Source organism: Bison bison, unplaced genomic scaffold, assembly GCF_000754665.1.
Source record: "Bison bison bison isolate TAMUID 2011002044 unplaced genomic scaffold, Bison_UMD1.0 scf7180017864139, whole genome shotgun sequence".
Taxonomy (NCBI): Eukaryota; Metazoa; Chordata; class Mammalia; order Artiodactyla; family Bovidae; genus Bison; species Bison bison.
In genome coordinates, this window is record NW_011494711.1 from 102,261 (window position 1) to 110,628 (window position 8,368).

Genomic DNA, 8,368 nt, shown 5'->3' on the forward strand with positions numbered 1-8,368 from the left:
TAGGAATGTTTTTGTAGTTTTCTTAGAATTTTACATGTAGATGATAATGTTGTCTTTGAATAAAAATGGATTTGTTTTTTTCCTTTTGATCTTGAGACTGGTTTTCCTTCTGTGCTAGCTTGGATTTCCAGTATCATGTTGAATAGGAACAGTGAAATTAGAGAACATCTTTGCAAGAAAGCATGCATTTTTCAGCATGTTGTTTTGTGTAGATATTCTTTCCTAATTGAGGATCCTCTTCTACTCCTTATTTACTGAGAGTTTTTAAACATAAAAGAATCATAAATTTAAAAATATTTTTATATCCATTGATTTGATCATGTGGGCATTCTAATTTAGATTATTAATATGGGGGTATCAGATTGATTAATATCTGAATATTCAAATTTTCAACACCTTGCATTTCCAAGATAAACATGACTTGGTCATGTCCTGAAATTCATGAGGGATTGATGAGTACTTTATTTTAAAGACTGATTTATTTTATTTTTTGGCTGTGATAGATTTTTGTTGCTACACATGGGCTTTCTCTAGTTGCAGAAAGCCCTTCATTGTGGTGTGTGGGCTTGTCATTGCAGTGGCTTCTCTTGTAGAGCACAGGCTCTAGGGAGAGTGGGCTTCAGTAGTTGAGGCTTGCAAGGGTTAGTTAGTTGCCACCGGCCTAGTTGCTCTGCTGCATGTGGGTTTAAAAAGTACTAATCAGGCTTCCCTGGTGGGATCTTCCCAGACCAGGGATCAAATCAATGTCCCCAGAATTGCAAGGGCAGTTAACCACTGGACCACCAGAACTGCCTGATTCGTTCTTTTTAAAAAATGTTTCCTTCTAATTTGAATATCAGGGTAATGGAATTTTGTAAAACAGTTTGGAAAATGTTCTGTCTTCTATATTCTGGAAGAGATTGTGTAGAATTTGTGTTATCTCTATTTTGAAAATCTGGTAGAATTCACCAGAAAAGTTGTTTAGGTTTAGTGATAGCTTTTATGGAAAGCTTTAAGTTATAAATACAATTTCTTTCAGTTCAGTCACTCAGTCGTGTCCGACTCTTTGCAACCCCATGACTTGCAGCACGCCAGGCCTCCCTATCCATCACCTTTTTGGCAAAGTAATGTCTCTGCTTTTGAATATGCTATCTAGGTTGGTCATAACTTTCCTTCCAAGGAGTAAGCATATATTAATTTCATGGCTGCAATCACCATCTGCAGTGACTTTGGAGCCCCCCCCCCAAATAAAGTCAATTATTTAATAGTTTAAATTATTAAATAGTTAATAATTAACTATTATTAATAGTGCTGTCTCAGCTTGGCACTCTCAGCTGCTGCCCATGACCTCGGACATGGGGTAGCTCCTCTTGGCTGCCACCCCTGACCTCGGACGTGGGCAGAACTATTAAATGAATAGGTAATTAAGAGTTTAATTATTTATTAATTTCTTTAATAGTCCTCAAAGCATTAAGATTACCAATTTAGTAGCATGTGAGTTTTGGAGGATTTAGTTGCCTTGTTCTGCTGTGTCCTTTTAGGATGGTGCTGACATCTGGACCAAAGAGGTAGGAAGACAGAGGGAGATAGGAAAAGAGAGAGCAAGGGAGAGAGATATTGAAAGCATCATACACTTGCTGCCTCCTTGGGAGCACACCTCTCTTAAGCAGAGAGGAAGATTCCCCTCGTCTCAGCTGTGGTTCCACTGGGCCTCCACTGCTCATACTGTTACCACCACTGTTGGATTGCTTGGGGGCTCATGGACAATAAAATGGTGCATTTTTTTTTTTAATGGAAAAAAAAGATACATCAAAATGAACGTGAGGGGTATCTACACTGTGCCCAGCATTAGCATTCCCTTTCCTACCTTCCAAACCAGAACTAGAAGACTTTCCTTGGTGCTCTTTTGACTACAGCCGAGTGTCTACTTCCAGTTTTGGGTGCATTAAAATCAGGTTGGGAGACCCAGAGAAAAAATAAAATGGCAGACTCACTGCCAGCTCATTTGATACTTCAGTTTTCCCTCCACTAACCTTCCCTAGTACTCTATACATTCTTAGAGTTACTATAAAAGGAGAAGGAAATGGCCACCCACTCCAGTATTCTTGCCTGGAGAATCCCATGGACAGAGGAGCCTGGAGGGCTGTAGTCCATGGGGTCGCAAGAGTCGGACACGACTTAGCGACTAAACCACTACCGCCATCATAGCTTCTGTGCAGGGTTTATATTTCTGTTCTGTCATAGACAGTGTGCTTATACCACCTTAACCTGGAACAGAAACCCAAATAGATTCTTCCTTAGTGCAATTGTATCACTGTACAATCCTTGAATACTTCTGAGAAACAGCAGAGTGATTTTTATGGACATTAGTTTCTGACCTAGACTGCCTTAGTTCAAATGCTCACTCTACTCCTTACTAACTGTAGACCATGTCCAGATTCTTTAAACTCTTTCTGTCTGTTTTCTCATATTTTTAAAGGGAACAGTGATAATAATAGTATCTTCCTTACAGTAATTTACTTAGTTATTATAAGTAGGTGCCTAGAATAGTTCTTGGCAAATCAGGCATACTATATATACCTTGCCATTAATAAAGCTTTGAATAAAAATGTTTTCTAACTTACCATCTGTATTGTACAATCAGAAGAATATCTAATAATCAGTAGTAAAAATATTAGGATATATGTGTAATCACTTTTTTCATTTCAGACTTTGTTAAAATACAGATTATCTCTTTCTGGTTTAGGTCACCACGTTCCCTCTTATCCTATGTCCTTCAGTACATTAGATCAGATTGTCCTGTGAAGATGCAGTGCAAGTGACCTGGTCTTACTACTGTAGCAATTAAATCACATAATCAGAAAGCTAATTTCATTGCACTTTGAAAAGGTTATTAATTGTCGTTGTATATATTTCAGAGAAAGTCAAATATGGGCAAAGGGCATGTTGCTAATAGTCATGCATCAGACAAGATTCAAAGGGAAACTTAAAACCAAGCTTCCTCAGGATGAAGATAACTATCAGAAGACTGATGCTATAAGGGGGGTTAGGCAGAACAGACCATCTTTTACTCTTCCTTCTCTATTCAGGGTAGGTCATTAAAAGTACACTTTAGAGGTTGAGGGGAATTATTACAGATTTTCTCCCAATATCTATACAAATTTAAGCTAAAAATAAAAATGGAACTCATGTTTATATTTACTGCCTAAATAAAACAAGAACATATAATTCTGTTTCAAGGATATTTGTAGTGATTAAGCCTAAATGCAAGTATGTATGGTTTTAAAAAAGTTTATGGAGGAGGCTGATGAAAAGTCTGGACCAACCAAATTTGTGTGTGTGTGTATACAATGTATATATATATATATATGCATGTGTATATATTTATACTCTTCAGTTCAGTTGCTCAGTCATGTCCAACTCTTTGGAACCCCATGGACTGCAGCATGCCAGACCATCTTCTTCCATCATCAACTCCTGGAGTTTACCCAAACTCATGTCAATTGAGTCAGAGATGCCATCCAACCATCTCGTCCTCTGTCATCCCCTTCTTCTCCCGCCTTCAATCTTTCCCAGCATGAGGATCTTCTCAAATGAGTCAGCTCTTCACATCAGGTGGCCAAAGTATTGGAGTCTCAGCTTCAACATCAGGCCTTCCAATGAACACCCAGGACTGATCTCCTTTAGGATGGACTGGTTGGATCTCCTTGCAGTCCAACAGGCTCTCAAGAGTCTTCTCCAACACCACAGTTCACAAGCATCAATTCTTCGGCATTCAGCTGTCTTTATAGTCCAACTCTCACATCCATACATGACTACTGGAAAAACCATAGCCTTGACTAGACGGAACTTTGTTGGAAAAGTAATGTCTCTGTTTTTTAATATGCTGTCTAGGTTGGTCATATTCATACTGTACCTGTGTGTATAACTTTATTTTGTTGTACAGTGAGATAAAGAGGATTAAAATAGCTATTTTATTTATTTACTTTTTTAAGACTAAAAAACCACAATATATGAAATAAAGTCTTCTGGACATAGCTAATTCTAACATTCCTAATGAAAGGCATCACAGTGAGTTTTAGCACTGAACTTTCATGTTTCCAGTAACTGCCGTGTATGTATGTGTGTGTGCACTCAGTGACTCAGTTGTGTCCGATTGTTTGCCACCCCATGGACTATATCCAGGTTCCTCTGTCCATGGGATTTCCCATGCAGGAATATGGGGTGGGTTGCCATTTCCTTCTCCACAGGATCTTCTCAACCACAGGGATCAAACCCACAGTTACTGCATGGCAGGTGGATTCTTTACTGCTGAGCCCCCTGGGAAGCCCTGTAAGTGGTTAACAGTCATTAAAGTATAAAAGTACTGATGAGTTTGATACCTGAAAATTTTGATTTATAATAAGAAACAAAAACTTTATAATAAGAAACAAGAACTTTAAGATTCGGGTGTTTGAAGAAAAGAAATCTTGGTTCTCTTCCAACAGAATGTTGAGAAGCTTGTCTTTGGCAAAGGTTTGTCTTTCACATGACCAAATCCAGAACTCTGTGATATCACCTAGATCAGACTTATTTTATTCTTAGCCTTTGCCTGAAAGTTTCTTGCTTTGTGTGAAGGCAGTGGGTACCAAAAAGGTAATGATGGGGCCCTCTCTGGAGTGGTCTACCCTCAATGGAGAGGATATTTTATCATTGAGGATTTTCAGAATTACAGTGAATTATGATAATAAAAAGCATTCACTTGGTAGGTTTTAATATTGTCTACAAAGTCTCTATACCCACTCCAGTACTCTTGCTTGGAAAACCCCATGGGCGGAGGAGCCTGGTAGGCTGCAGTCCATGGGGTTGCGAAGAGTCAGACACGACTGAGTGACTTCACTTTCACTTTTCACTTTCATGCATTGGAGAAGGGAATGGTAACCTACTCCAGTGTTCTAGCCTGGAGAATCCCAGGGATGGGGGAACCTGGTGGGCTGCCATCTATGGGGTCGCACAGAGTCAGACACGACTGAAGCGATTTAGCAGCACCACAAAGTCCTATATCATTCATGCCCTATTGCCTGGCCCTAGGGTGTCAGGCACTTGTCCCCACCATTCACATTACCTGGAAAGAAGAAGATGGCAGCTATCCCATTTGTTATTTATTTATTTTTTTTTCCAGGGAAAAGGACACCTCTTTCCTTCCCAGGCATTTCAGGAAACCTTATCTTAATGCCTCTGGCTGGAAATTTATACATTTTTGAACCAATGCCCATGGCTAGGAGAGCACTCCTCACCAACTGACTTAACCCAATCATCATACAGAATTATTATATTCTTTGCATCTGAGGATGGAGATGCTCTATACAGTTAGCAAAAGCAAGACTTAAAGCTGACTGTGGCTCAGATCATGAGCTCTTTATTGTAAAATTCAGGCTTAAGTTGAAGAAAGTAGCAATTAAAGAAAGTAGACCATTCAGATATGACCTGAATCAAATCCCTTATTATTATACAGAGAAGGAGACAGATATATTCAAGGGATTAGATCTGGTAGACAGAGTGCCTGAAGAACTATGGATGGAGGTTTGTAACACTGTAGAGGAAGTGGTAACCAAAGTCATCCCAAAGAAAAAGACATGCAAGATGGCAAAATGCTTGTCTGAGGAGGACTTACAAACAGCTGAGATAAGAAGAGAAGAAGGCAAAGAAGAAAGAGAAAAATATGCCCAACTGAATACAGAGTTCCAGAGAATAGCTTGGAAAGATAAGAAAGGCTTGTTAAGTGAAAAATGCAAAGATATGAAAGAAAACAATAGAATGGGAAAGACTAGAGACCTCAGGAAAATTAGAGATACTAATTAGGGGAATATTTCACCCAAAGATGGGCACAATAAAGGACAGAAACATCAGGACCTAACAGAAGTAGAAGATGTTAAGAAGAGTTGGCAAGAATACACAAAATAAACTATACCAGAAAGGTCTTAATGTCCCAGATAACCATTGTAGTGTGGTCGCTTATCTAGAGCCAGACATTCTGGTGTGTTAATCAAGTGGGCCTTAGGAAGTGTTACTATGAATAAAGCTAGTGGAGGTGTGGAATTCCAGCTGAGCTTTTTAAAATTCTTAAAAATGATGCTGTTAAAGTGCTGCACTCACTATGCTAGCAATTTGGGAAAGTTCAGCAACAGCCATAGGACTGGAAAAGGTCATTCCAATCCCAAGGAAAGGCAATGCCAAAAAATGTTCAAACTACCAAACAATTGTGCTCATTTAACATGCTAGAAGTTAACACTCAAACTCCTTCAAGCTAGTTTACAATAGTATGTGAACTGAGGACTTCCAGATGTACACGCTAGATTTAGAAAAGGCAGAGAGGAACCAGAGTTCAAATTGCCAATATCTTTTGGATCATAGAGAAAGTAAGGGAATTCCAGAAAAGGTCTACTTCTGCTTCATTGACTATGTTAAAACTTTTGACTGTGTGAATCACAATAAATTCTGGAAAATTCTTAAAGAGATAGAAATACCAGACCACCTTACCTGTCTCCCGAGAAACCTGTATGCAGGTCAAGAAGCAGCAGTTAGAACCAGACATGGAACAATGGATTGGTTCCAGATTGGGAAATAAGTATGCAAAGGGTGTGTATATTCTCACCTGCTTATTTAACTGATATGAAGAGTACATCATGCAAAATGCCAGGCTGGATGAATTATAAGCTGGAATCAATAATGCTGGGAGAAATATCAACAACCTCAGATATGCAGATGATATCACTCTGATGGCAGAAAACAAAGTGGAACTAAAAAGCCTCTTGATGAAGGTGAAAGAGGACAATGAAAACTGGTTTAAAACTCAACATTCCAAAAATTAAGATCATGGCATCTACTTCATGCCACTTAGATGGACAGAATGTAGAAACAATGGCAGGTTTTATTTTTTTGGGCTCCAAAATCACTGCAGATTGTAACTGGAGCCATGAAATCAAAAGACATTTCCTCCTTGAAAGAATACCTATGACAAACCTAGATAGCATATTAAAAAGCAGAGACATCACTTTGCTGACAAAGATCCATATGGTCAAAGTTGTAGTTTTTCCAGTAATCATGTATGGATATATGAGAATTGGACCATAAAGAAGGCTAAACACTGAAGAATTGATGCTTTCAAATTATGGTGCTGGAGAAGACTTTTGAGAGTTCTTTGGATAGCAAGATCAAACCAGTCAATCCTAAAGGAAATTGACCCTGAATATTCATTAGCAGAACTGATGCTGAAGCTGAAACTCCAAAACTTTGGCCACCTGAGGTGAAGAGCAGACTCACTGTCAAAGACCCTGATGCTGGGAAAGATTGAGGGCAGGAGGAGAAGGGAATGACAGAGGATGAGATGGTTGGATGGCATCACCGACTCAATGGACACAAGTCTGAGCATAGAGATAGTGAAGGACAGGGAATCCTGGAATGCTGCAGTCCATGGGGTCACAAAGAGTCAAACACGACTTAACAACTGAGCAATCATAGTACAAGCTAACCTCCTATCATAGGGAGTAAGACTTGCTTACGTTAGAGTAAAGGGTGGCTTCTCTTCAATAAATGGTGCTTGGAAAACTGGACATATATATTTAAAAGAATGAAAATGAAAGGATTAAATTAGAACATTTCCTAACAGCATATGCAAAAATAAACCCCATATGAATTAAAGGCATAAATAAAAGACCAGAATCCGGAGGTGTCTTTTCCAACTGGAAGATGGATGAGTTGTAGAGAGTTTAGTAAATTTCCTTTAGAATTCCTTATGTATACTTTATCTAAGTGATTTTCTATGAAGATGCAAGTGGCATAAATTTGCAAGTTGAAATCTTTGACTCTCTTTCAAGTCCTCCTTCATATCATAACATACATTAGGGGTTCACATGTTTGAACTTCCCTTTGTCAACAGAAAGAGAACAACCTAGTCCTCAGAACATATGTCACTTATTACATTTATCTGTTAAGTCTGTAACCAGCAAGCAACATGCATGGAGTTTTCATTGAGGTCCATGTTTGCATCTTTATTTGGTTAGATATATGAACTTCTGTTCATTGTTCATTTATCTTGACAGGTTGAATAAGCAACCATAAAACACAATTAAATGCATCCTTGAGAGTAATGGCATAAGTGATCTGAGACCTTTGTACTTTGGCCACCTCATGCGAAGAGTTGACTCACTGGAAAAGACTCTGATGCTGGGAGGGACTGGGGGCAAGAGGAGAAGGGGACGACAGAGGATGAGATGGCTGGATGGCATCACTGACTCAATGGACGTGAGTCTGAGTGAACTCCGGGAGTTGGTGATGGACAGGGAAGCCTGGCGTGCTGCAATTCATGAGGTCGCAAAGAGTTGGACACGACTGAGCGACTGATCTGATC